At 40.8% G+C, this 12,030-nt stretch overlaps 1 protein-coding gene and 1 pseudogene across 2 annotated transcripts in view; one reads left to right on the top strand and one right to left on the bottom strand.

Annotated features, from left to right (window-relative positions):
• Positions 1 to 12,030, top strand: part of Alg14 (ALG14 UDP-N-acetylglucosaminyltransferase subunit) — a 137,460-nt gene that overhangs the window by 93,600 nt on the left and 31,830 nt on the right. The window lies entirely within an intron of this gene.
• LOC103734654 lies at positions 7,585 to 8,393 on the bottom strand (annotated as a pseudogene).

The raw sequence follows: 12,030 nt of genomic DNA, 5'->3' as shown, positions 1-12,030 counted from the left end.
TGGCTTGTTATTTAGCTTGTTCTGGAAAAATGAGATGATCTGTGCTTAGACATAGTTGGTGATCTTGAACAAAATAGGGGATTTTGAAAAAAAATAGGGGAAAATTCTTCTGGATTTTTTTTTAACACCGATAGAGAAAATACAAGAAAGGCATGAAAAACAGCTCATCCAAGTCCTAACTTTTCCTGTGATACTACCTTTGATCTTCAAGTCCCCTTCTAGTGATATGAATCTTTGATTCATTGATGCTGAAGTAACATATTAGAAGCCTCTATCAAAGCAAGGCCTGGGACAGACCCCACTGATAATGGGGCATACCTGATCTTATGGTGTAGGGGGTGTCTCCCAGGTGGTTTTAGAATGTATGACTGACCTGCAGTTTTACCTGACTAGGGGCTGCTTTAGAACCTGCCTTCATCCTGGCTTAGCCTGTGTGACCATCAAATGTGGTGTTTATATGTCTCAGTAACAAATCTGAAGAACTAATTGTTACTTAATGAGAATGAAAAATCTTACCAGTTCTAGTACAATACCATTGTAATAATTTGCTCTAAGGAACCAAGACCAACTATAAAAGAGTTCAAGAAAGTTTAGTCCCAACTCTATTTCTGACAGCTGAGTGGTATTTCCTTAGACTAGAGAGTTCCAGTTACTTTGGCAATCATCAGAAGATCTAAATCAAAGGTCTTATGACAATATAGTAATTAAATTGATTAAATTTTGTTTGGTTTTTGTTTTGTGGTGATGGGACCAAACTTGGATCCTCTTGAATGTAAGGCAAATGCTCTGTGGTTGAAAGCTCTTAAGTTTCTCCTTTTAAATTTTTAGTTATTAAAAGTTATTAAAGTACTTAACAACCTTAGGTTACGGATTTAAATAATAAAGAATAAGGAAAGACTCTTAATCCCACTTTATATGGAAGGACCTGAGTTCAGACTACTGTAGCAAAATACTGTAAACTGGATGCTTACCAAAAACAAAACTGTATTTCTCAACCTTGTAGAGGCTAGGAATACCGAGGTCACAGCCCTGGCTAGGTTCGTGTTTTCAGAGAGGCTGATTCCTTGTTCTTAGACATCTCACTGTCACTTTACACGGAGGAAAGATTGGGGGAATGTTCTGGGGTCTCTTTCCTGCAGGCAGTACTCCCCTTCATGAGAGCTCTGCCCTAATGACCTAATCAGATCCCCGAGTCCTGTCCTGCACTTGGTGGCTGGGATCTCAGCATGTGGATTCCATCTGCTTTAGATTTATCTGCTAATCTAGATGTGGCTCTCCCTCTTCCCCTGCCTCATTCTCCTTTTTTAGTTATAGTGTGACTAAATCAGCCCACTGTTCTAAATATATGATCAAAACAACTCCTCCTGACCTTAGTCAGTATCTTTGTTTATATAAGAAAGAACTTTGCTTGTTTTTATTTCTGCTGGGCACTGTTAGAATTGAAATTTTAGCTTCCAAATTTGTAAAACTTTTTACTAAATATGGAATGATATTCTGATATTTTTTGCCTTTCCAGTCAAGAACTCTCTTTTTTTGGGAGAATTTAAGAATGGAAAAAAACAGCTAACTCATCCTTGTGGTATTTTCTAAATCCATAATCACACATGGCAGTTACGTAGCTAATAGAAAGATCACCACACAGTAGCTACTCTTTTTTTCAAGTCAAAATTTTTAGAACGATTTTAACCATCATAGATGTCCTGAATTTACCTGTGAGCAATTTCTACAATCTTCTTTTGCATTTTAAGCCAAAATGCAACTTTATCGTTGATATACAATATCTCTGTGTCTACCAATAATTTAAAAAAAAAGTGAGGTTTCAACTCCATACTTTAATAGTTTATTGTGAATTTCATACCACAGTGTAGACCAAGATTCTCTTTGGGAGCAGAGAGCAATGGTAGTTGAGTTCAAGTCTAAGCTGAGTCCTGTCTCTCTGACTTGTACAAATGAGTCAGACTCCAGCTGGCCTGGGAAGTAGGAATCAGTAGGTGTCCTAGTCTCTTCATTGCTGTGACAAAATACTCTGACCACTACCACCTTGGGGAGGAAAAGGTTTATTCAGCTTACATCACCCTGGTCACAGTTCATCAGGGAGCTCAGGGCAGGAACCTGGAAGCAGGAGCTGGAGCACAGGCCATGGAGGAACGCTACTTACTGGCTTGCTCCCCTGGCCCCTGCTCAGCTTGCTTTCTTATGCAACACAGGCCCACCTGCCCATGGATGGCACCACCCACAGTGGGCTGGGCTCTCCCACATCACTCAACAATCAAGAAGGTGCCCCATGGATATGGCCACAGGCCAGCCCAATGAAGGAAATTCCCAAATTGAGACTCCCTCAACCCAGGTGTGTCAAATTGACACTAAAGCTATCCAGCACAGTAGGCTATTGGTGTACTGTCAGGATGCAGAGAGAAACCTTACTAGAAACATCGATTTGGCAAAAATTAAAGAATATAATTATTTGAGAAGATATGTAATAGTAAGGGCTCTCCTGTGTAGAGTCTGAGAAGTGGGATGAAATGGGCGAATGGATCTGGGAGGAGGAAACACAGCCCGTGGTACAATGGAATGCAGAGCAGAACTGGTTATTAGAGGCACTATGAAACTTTTTTTTTTTTTTTTTGCCTTTGAATGTTGGAGGCTTATGCAAGGATCAGACTTATAACTTCAGATTTGTTATGTTGCTAATTAGTTGGGTTAATAATTTCAGACACCCATTAAAGTCTAGGGACTGTATTGTTTTGTGTTTTTGTTTTGTTTTGTTTTGTTTGAGACAGGGTCTCCCTGTAGCCCCAGCTGGCCTGGAACTTGCTTATGTAGACCAGGGTGGCCTCGATCTCACAGAGATCTGCCTGTTTCTATGTCCCAAGTGTAGAGGTTAAAGGCATGTGCCACCACACCCAGGTCACATTTTGTGTGTGTGGTGAGGGGGGGAGTGGTCTTTTTTAGACAGGGTCTCCCTGTAGTCCCAGCAGACCTGAACTCACTATGCAGACCAGGTTGACCTTGAACTCACAGAGATCTGCCTGCCTCTGCCTCCCAGTGTTGGGATTAAAGGTGTGCAACACCAAGCCCAGCCCACATTTTATAAGTTTTTTTGTTTTGAAATCATTTTAAACTTTCACAGTGGTTTCAAAAATAATAGAAAATTCCTGTAGACCTTTGAATCAGGTACCACTAATGTTTAACATCTTATGTAACCATATGACTATTACCAGCTCTTGTTGGAGTAGCAGCTTACAGCTGTGATCCCATCACTGAGGCAGGAGAATCATCCAGTTGCTTAAGGCCAACCCTGGTCTACAAAGTGAGTTCTGGGTAAACCTGGCATACAAAATAAGACCCCTTTTCAGAACAAAATAAAACAAAAACAAACAAACAATCATTTTAAAGAGATACTAATTCTGCTATAATACTATTAACTAAATTATGAACTTTATTCAGATTTACACCCCTCCCCCATTGTTCTTTTGCTGTCCTGATCCAGTCCAGGTTTGGCCCTACATCTGTTACCTGGTCTCTGTAGTCTCTTCTAATCTGAACAGTTTCTCAGTCATTACTGTGCTTTTATATTTTTAACATCTGCTGATGCATTATTTTACTTACAGAAACTGCAACTATATGATCAAATAATGGGATTTATTCTTACTTTATTTCTTTTTTTAAAAAATATTTTCATAAGGGCGGGACATGGTGGCGCACGCCTTTAATCTCAGCACTCGGGAGGCAGAGGCAGGCGGATCTCTGTGAGTTCAAGGCCAGCTTGGTCTACATAGTGAGTTCCAGGATAGCTGGGGCTACAGGGAGACCTTGTCTCAAAAAGACTAAAAAACAAACAAACAAACAAAAAATATTTTTATAAGGGTGGCACACGCCTTTAAATCCAGCACTTGGGAGGCAGAGGCAGGCTGATCTCTGTGAGTTCAAGGTCTACATAGTGAATTCTAGGCCAGCTGGGGCTGCAGGGAAACTCTGTCTCAAAAAAAAATTTATTTCTATTTTATGTGTATGAGTGTATTGCCTGCATGTGGGTAGGTGTGTACCCATGTCATACAGTGCCAGCAGAGGTCAGAAGAGGATGTTGGAGTCTCTGGAACTGGAGTTATGGATGTTTGTTAGCTGCCATATGGGTGCTGGGAATTGAATCTGGATCCTCTGCAAGAGCTACCAGTGCTCTTAACTGCTGAACCACCTCTCCAGCCCTCTTACTTTATTTCTAAATGAGATTTTAACTTTTCTAACAATGACTATATTTTGTTTGTCAGAATTCTGGTGTTTACATCTTAGTAGGATGTGATTATTGTGACTGTTTCCTTGGGGAGCTGGAGTCACTCCACAATATCTTCTCTGCTACAAGGAAATCATGTATTCTGTCTTCTACAAACTAGAATGATCTGCATCTCTAATTGTGATGTGACATATCAACTGAGAAATAATAGTTTTGGGGTTGGGTTTTTTGTTTGTTTTTTTTTGTTGTTGTTGTTGGTCTTCCTGTAGCCCTAGCTAAGATGGAACTTACTATGTGGATTAGGCTGGCCTTGAACTCTGCCTCCTGAGTGCTGGGATTAAAGGTGTGAACCACCATGCCTGACAGGAGTAACACTTTTTATACTATAGAGCTCCTAAATCACTTAAATTTTGTGTGTCTTCATTAAAAGCCTTATATAAATAACTCAAAATTCTTTAACATTTATTGAATTTATTTTATGTGTATGAGTGTTTTAAGTGCACCTGTGTCATACAATGTCCATGGAGACTAGAAGAAGGTGTTGGATCCCTTGGAACTAGAGTTGTCAGCAGCCATGTGAATGCTTGGAACTGAACCCAGGTCTTCTGCAAGAGCAGTCAGTGCTCTTAACCACAGAGCCATCTCTCCAGCCCCAAGAACTCAGAAATCTTAATAAAAGAACAAACAATTCAGTGATAAATGAGCAGATATCAGTATAGATATATCTCAAAAGAATAAGTGCAGATGGGGCTGGAGAGACATCAGTCAGAAAAGCACTTGCTTTGTAGGTGCGAGAACCTGAGTTTGATCCCCAGACCCACATAAAAAAGTCGAGCATGGTAGCGCATGCTTGTTATCCCAGAGAGGGGGAGGTGGAGATCCCTGGGGCTCACTGGCCAGCCAGTCTAGCCCACGTTGGTGAGCTCCAGGCCAGTGAGAAACTCTGCCTCAGAAAACAGTGAGTGACACCTGAGAAATGACGGCTGAGGTTGACCTCTGGCCTCTATACTAACACTCTCATACATGTGCATCCATGCACTGCATGTGTGTGCTTACACACTACATGTGCTCACACACAAAGAATAAGCACAAATGGCCAATAAACATGAAAAAATGCTTGACAACTTTAGCCATCAGGGAAATGCTGATCAAACCTATACTGAGATTCCATCTCATCCCCCTCAGAATGGCTATTATAAAAACAAAAACAAAACCCTAACAAATGCTGTCGAGAAAGTGAGGGAAAAACGATCCTTATTTGTCACTGGTGACATTAGACAGCCACTATATAAAGCAGTAGGAAAGTTAAAACTGGAACTACTATATGATCCTGCTGGCTTGAGACTATACATCAAGGAACAAAGTGTGCACACAGGATAGAAACCTACACACCCGCGTTCACTGTGCTCATTCATAATGGCCAAGCTATGGAGTCAGCCCCAGTACCCACCAACAGTAAGTGGATGAAGAGAGCGTGCTGTGTATGCGCAATGGAATATTGCTCCACATAAAGAAGGAAATCCTGTCATTTGCATGAAAACAGATGGAACTAGAGATCGTCATGTTAAGTAAGGTTAGCAATAAATCACACAAGAAAATCATCACATTTTCTTATGTGGATGCTAGATAGTGATTTTTCTTTTTTTTCTTTTCTTTTTTTTTTGGTCTTTTTGAGATAGGATCTTCCTGTAGCCACCACTGGCCTAGAACTCACTATGTAGACCAGGCTGGCCTTGAACTCACAGAGATCTATCTGCCTGCCTCTACCTCCCGAATGCTGAGATTAAAGGCATGTATCACCATACCCAGATGGAATAATAATTTTTTTTAAATAACCTAAAAGTAGAAGAGAGACTACTGAAGGAGGAGGGGGTGAGCCTGAAGAGGTAGTTGGGAGAGTATATTCAAGCAAAAAATAGCATATGCATATGTAGAATGTCACAGTGAGGCATTTGTTATATAAATATAACAAATATGCATTAATAATTCAAATCAAATACTGTGTTGAATGAGCTCAGGGATAGAGCTCTTGCTTAACATATGTGAGGCCCTGAGTTCAGTTTTTCAACCTGAAAAATAAAGAAACAAATGAATAAATACTTTATGTAGGTGCCTCAAAAACCTGAACAGAATTACCATCTGATCAAATCATTTTATTCTTAGCTATGTACCCCCAAAGAAGCAAGGATTCAAGCAGATTGTGTGCACAATGCTCATGGCGTTATTCACAATTCTAGGCAACAACTCATATCTCCATCAACAGATGAATGCATGAACAAAGTGCAGCCTAAACACAGTAGAATACTATTCAACCTTAAAAAATGAAATTCTGGTACTTATGATATTGATGAACTGAAAACCTCATGCTAAATGAAATAAACCAGGCACGAAAGAAACAGTATTCTGTTTCCACTTGTTTATGGGAATTCAAAATAGACAGATTCATAAAAGCAGAAGTAGAACAAAGGTCATCAGGGTCTGTGGAAAGGCAAGAATGGGAGTTATTGTTTAGTAAATGTGTAATACCTGTTTGAATGATGAAAAAGTTCTGGAAATGAATAGTAGATGATTATACAACATTATAAATGTACTTAATGCCATCAAATTATACATGCATAGGATAGCTAAAATTAAATTTTATGTTGAGTGTATTTTAACCACAATTTTAAAAATACTTATACAGCCATGGCCCCTGCCCTTCACTTAGTGGACAGTTTTATTCCAACATATAAAGTATTTTTTCTCATTTTCCACAGATGAACTTTTTTTTCTGAGAACACCTAATAGCATTATTATACTAAAGCTGACTATATAAAGTTGTATTTATCTATCAGAATTTTTTAAGTTTCATGTAATTTTATTTGAATAGTGTAATTTCTTTTCATGTGTGTGTCTTTTGGGTTTTTGTTGTTGTTGTTGTTGTTTTATTTTTTATTAAACAAGAGAGTAAACAGGTACATGGTGGTAATTCTTTGTACTACCTACCACACAGGGGCCCAGCAGCCCCAGTCTCCAGCTGAGCCAAGGGGGCTGGAAGCCTTTCTTTTATCCCCCAGAGCACAGTGGTGGTGTTGATTCCATAGTTTGAGACAAGAAGGGACCAAAATGAATTTAGAACAGAAGACTGGCTGTTCTTTTCCCATTATACTCTGCTCAAGGTTATTTCCCCCAAATACGTTGAGAACCATCGTGTTGAGCAAAAAGACTTCAAACAGGGTGACTGAGCACAAGAGGGTGGGGGAGGGGCAAGACTTCACCGTGCTTACAGGGACTGGAGGAAACTAAAAAAGAAAAAATTTTTCAAAAGGAAGGTTGGACTCCATCAGTGTTCTTTTCTTTCAGTCATCTTCTCCTTCATCCTCCTCTTCATCTTCTTCACCTTCATCCTCATCCCTTTCTTCATCAGTATCTTCCAGTCCGCCTCCTTCTCCTCTTCTTCCTCCTCCTCCTTCTTCATCATCATCATCATCTTCCCCTTCTCCTTCTTTATCAACCATATCAGGAACCCAGTAGCACTGCAAGGGATTTGGCCAGATCCTAATTCTTCCGTGCCTGCATCAGAATGGTCGATGAACCAGGTGAAGCAGCTCTCTGGCTCTTCACGCTGCTTCTTCCTGCTGGCTTTATTCTGTGTTTGGCTTGAGCGTTTTGTCAAATCCTTTCCAGATTTCCGTTTGATTTCAGTCGACTTTGAAGCCAGATCACCACTCTCATTCAGATGAAATTCTTTGGAGAGAACTTTATCTTCAAAGTAAGGATTATCATCAAAATAAAAATCTATTCTATAACCTGATTTTATATCTTCAAATTCTGTCACTTCAACTCTGGTCAAATAATGCAGCACCTCTTCATCCTCCTCCCCAAGCAGTGCAGACACTTGTGGACGGTTGGCAAATCTTGTTACCCCCAAATTTGGGATTTTTGGTGATCAGTTCTGACCTCTTCTGAAAAAATGGTTGGCGGAGTTTGTTATATTTCTGTTCTACTTTCAAAATTTCCTCCCTGGCTTGTTCGCTCCGTCTGTTTCGTTCTGTACTTCATCAATGTGTTCAATTGCTTCTTGTTGCTCTTTTTCTCCCTTCTACAAGCCGGGGGAGGCGGGTCTGGGCTGCTTGGGCTGAGTGAGGCAGGGGCGCTGATTGCCATTTCTGGGCCATGCCATGAGGGAAGTTGGCCGAGGGGCCCGATGCGGCCAGCTGCAGGAAGCTGGGAGCCGTCTGTATATTTTGAGACAGGATCTCCCTGTAGCCCCAGTTAGCCTGCAACTCACTATATAGAACAGATTGGCCTTGATCTCACAGAGATCCACCCACCTCAGCCTCCTGAGTGCTAGGATTAAGGTGTGCACTATATATACTTTTTAAACTTTTTTTTTTTGGTCTTTTTGAGACAGGGTCTCTGTGTAGCCCCAGATGGCCTGGAACTCACTATGTAGACCAGGCTGGCCTTGAACTCACAGAGATCTGCCTGCCTCTGCCTCCCAAGTGCTGGAATTAAAGGCATGTTCCAACATGCCAGGCTAAAAATTTATTTTTATTTTTATTGCTATATATGTGTATCTGTGTGTGTACATGTGCACATGTGTATGCTGTGTGTGTGTGCAGGTACCTGAAGAGATCAGAAGAGGTTGTTGTGAGCCACATGATAAAGGTGCTGGGAACTGAACTCAGGTCCTCTGAAAGAGCAGCAAGTGCTCTTAACCACTGAGCCATCTCTCCAGCCCTTATTTTATATTTTTATACTATGGAAATGGTGTCAGAAAAAAGTAGATTGATGTGATTTTTGTATTTGTGTTCCAAATGGGTAGTGGAGACAACTGGCAACCTCAACAACACATTTGACACAGGAAGTGCTAATTAAATAACATACAGTGCAGTGGTGGTTTATTTGCAAAGAAAACAAGTGCCTTGAAGATGAGAACCGTGACTGACCACCGGAAGCTGACAATGACCAACTAAGAACAAACGTCAGAGCTGATCTACTGAGAGCTACAAGAGAAGTTGCCAGTAAACTCAACATGAACCATTCAATACATTTGGCATTTGAAGCAAATTGGAACTGTGGAAAAGCTCAAGTGGGTGCCTCATGAGCCACCGAAAGTCAAAACATCCTTTCTGGATGACATTATGACGTGATGAGATGAGGACTGTATGCAATACCTGGAGATGAGCAGCTCAGTGGCTAGATTGACCTGAAGCACCAAAGCATCCCAAAGCCAACTTGCACGTTAAAAAAGTCATGGTCACCACCTCCCTCTGCTTCCCTGGGCCTGCACAAGCAGCAGGCCTCGCCCTGGGATAAGTCTATTGCGCCCTCCGCACCTTGACTCCCCCAGCCTCATTCACCCTCCCATCTCCCCCGCCCATCTCTCCTCCTAGCCTGGGTCCTGTCCCATTCCTTGTCTTGGTGCCCAGACACCTGGGAAACCACCACTGTTTCCTGATCCTTTGCATCCAAACCAACCCAGTTCCTTCTCAGGTCCCCAGGAGCCCTCTGAGCCTGGCCCCGCCCCCACCTCCCTCTGCTTCTCTGGGCTGCACAACCATCCATCCTCTTTCCTGGACTCTGGCTGACCTTTCCACTTTCTGATCCTTTGCATCCAGACGAACCCAGCTCCTCAGTGCAGTCCCCAGGAGCCCTTAGGACCTCTTCTTGCCTCCACCTCCCTTTGCATCTCTGGGTGGCACAGCCACCAGCTGCCCTAGACCAGCATCTTTCCTGGGCCCTGCTCCCAGGCCAGTCCAACCCCCAAATTCCTGAGGCCAAAGTCTTTCCTGGAGGGATCCAGTCCTTAGGAGAAAGCCTGGGATCATCTGATCCTCATCTGACTTGGGCCTCTGTGGGAACTCCTGAAGACAAAAGCAATCTGGCCACTCCAATATAAAATGAAAAGAGAGAGCCAGAAGCTTAGATGGACCAGCTTTTCATGCCCAAAAAGTAAACCACAAAGACACATAAAGTTTACAAAAAGGAGCAGACCTAAACTTGAAGGCTTGAGTCTCACTCAAGAATCAGAAACTACAAAAGAAATTCACATGTCAAAATCACAGAGAAAAAATAACATGAAAAACCAAAATAACATATCCCCACCAAATACCAAAAGTCCTCTAGAGGAGTGCAATGAGAATACCCTAGAGATAATGCAGGACATGGAATTCAAAAGAACAATTATAAACATGAAAAAAGAATTCCGTGAATTTAAAGAACACACAAACAAGAAATCAAAGAACTGAAGTAAGGTAGGGATAAAGTTCAAAATATATTCTGAAAAGACTAGAAATATTGAAGACTACCCAGGCTGAAATGAAGAAGGAAGTCGAAACACTCCATAAGCCAATTAGAAATGACAGGAGAAAGCCTCACCAATAGGATGGAAAACAGAGTATGAAGACTGGTAGATAAAGTGGACGAACTAGACCACTCAAGCAAAGATTATGAAAAATTTAAGAAATCACAAGAATGGAATATGCAGGCATTGTGTGACACCATAAAAAGACCAAACTTACAAATCATAGGCATACAGGAAGGAGAAGAATCCCAATAATGGCAGGGACCAGATCTTCAACAGAATCGTGGAAGAAAGTTTCCCAAAATTAAAGAAAGACATGCCCATACAAATACAAGAAGCATATAGAATACCAAACTGACAGGACCAGAAAAGAAACTCTCCACGGCACATCAAAGTAAAAACATTAAGCGTACAGAACAAAGAGACAATACTGAAAGTTGCAAAAGAAAAACAAGTCACATATAAAGGAAAACCCATAAGGATTACAGCTGACGTTTCAGTCCAAGCTATGAAAGCCAGGAGAGCCTGGATCAAAGTATTCCCAGTTCTAAATGACCACAGATGCCAACCCAGATTACTATATCCAGCCAAAATGTCTATTGTAGTCCAAGGGGAAAGAAGAGTCTTCCATGACCTAAATAGGCTGAAAGAATTCATGTCCACAAAACCAACCTCAGAGAGTTCTTGAAGCAATACAAAGAGCAGAAAGGAACTTATTGAAGGTATAATAGTGGAAACGTACACTTACACCAAGAATGCGAATAGAAAGCAAAACAAGAGGACTCAATACACATCTTTCATTAATAACTTTAAATATCAATGGACTGAACTCCCCAGTCAAATCACACAGACTAGTTGAATGGATAAAGAAAGTACGACTATATCAAGAATGTAAACAGAAATAAAAATGACAGGATTCAATACTCATCTTTTATTAATAACTTTAAATATTAACGGACTGAACTCCCCAGTCAAAAGACACAGACTAGGTGAATGGATTAAGAAACAAAACCCATCTTCTTGTTATCTGTAAGAAACTCATCTCACTTTCAAGGACAGGCACTATCTTAAGGTGAAAAGATGGAAAAAAAAAATATACCAAGCGAATGGTACTAGGAAAAAAGCAGGTCAGGGCAGAAATTAATGAAATCAAAACAAAGAAAACAATACAAAGAACCAACGAACCCAAGAACTGGTTCTTTGAAAAGATAAACAAGACTGACAGACCACTAGCCCAGTTAACCAAAAGAAAGAAAGAGCACCTCCAAATAAACAAAATCAGAGATGAAAGGGGAAACATCACAACAGACAACAGAAAGATACAGAACATTATAAGGGATTACTTTAAAAACCTATATGGTACTAAATTTGAAAACCTAAAAGAAACGGATGGATATCTAAAGGTATGGGAACCACCAAAACTAAACCAAGAAGAGAGTAACAGCTTAAACAGACCCATATCACAAAAAGAAATTGAAACAGTAATACAAAACCTCCAGACTAACAAAAC

The sequence above is a fragment of the Nannospalax galili genome, unplaced genomic scaffold (assembly GCF_000622305.1).
Source record: "Nannospalax galili isolate Female #2095 unplaced genomic scaffold, S.galili_v1.0 scaffold255, whole genome shotgun sequence".
Taxonomy (NCBI): Eukaryota; Metazoa; Chordata; class Mammalia; order Rodentia; family Spalacidae; genus Nannospalax; species Nannospalax galili.
The sequence above is the reverse complement of the archived record's forward strand: the minus strand, read 5'-3'. Positions and strand labels throughout refer to the sequence as shown.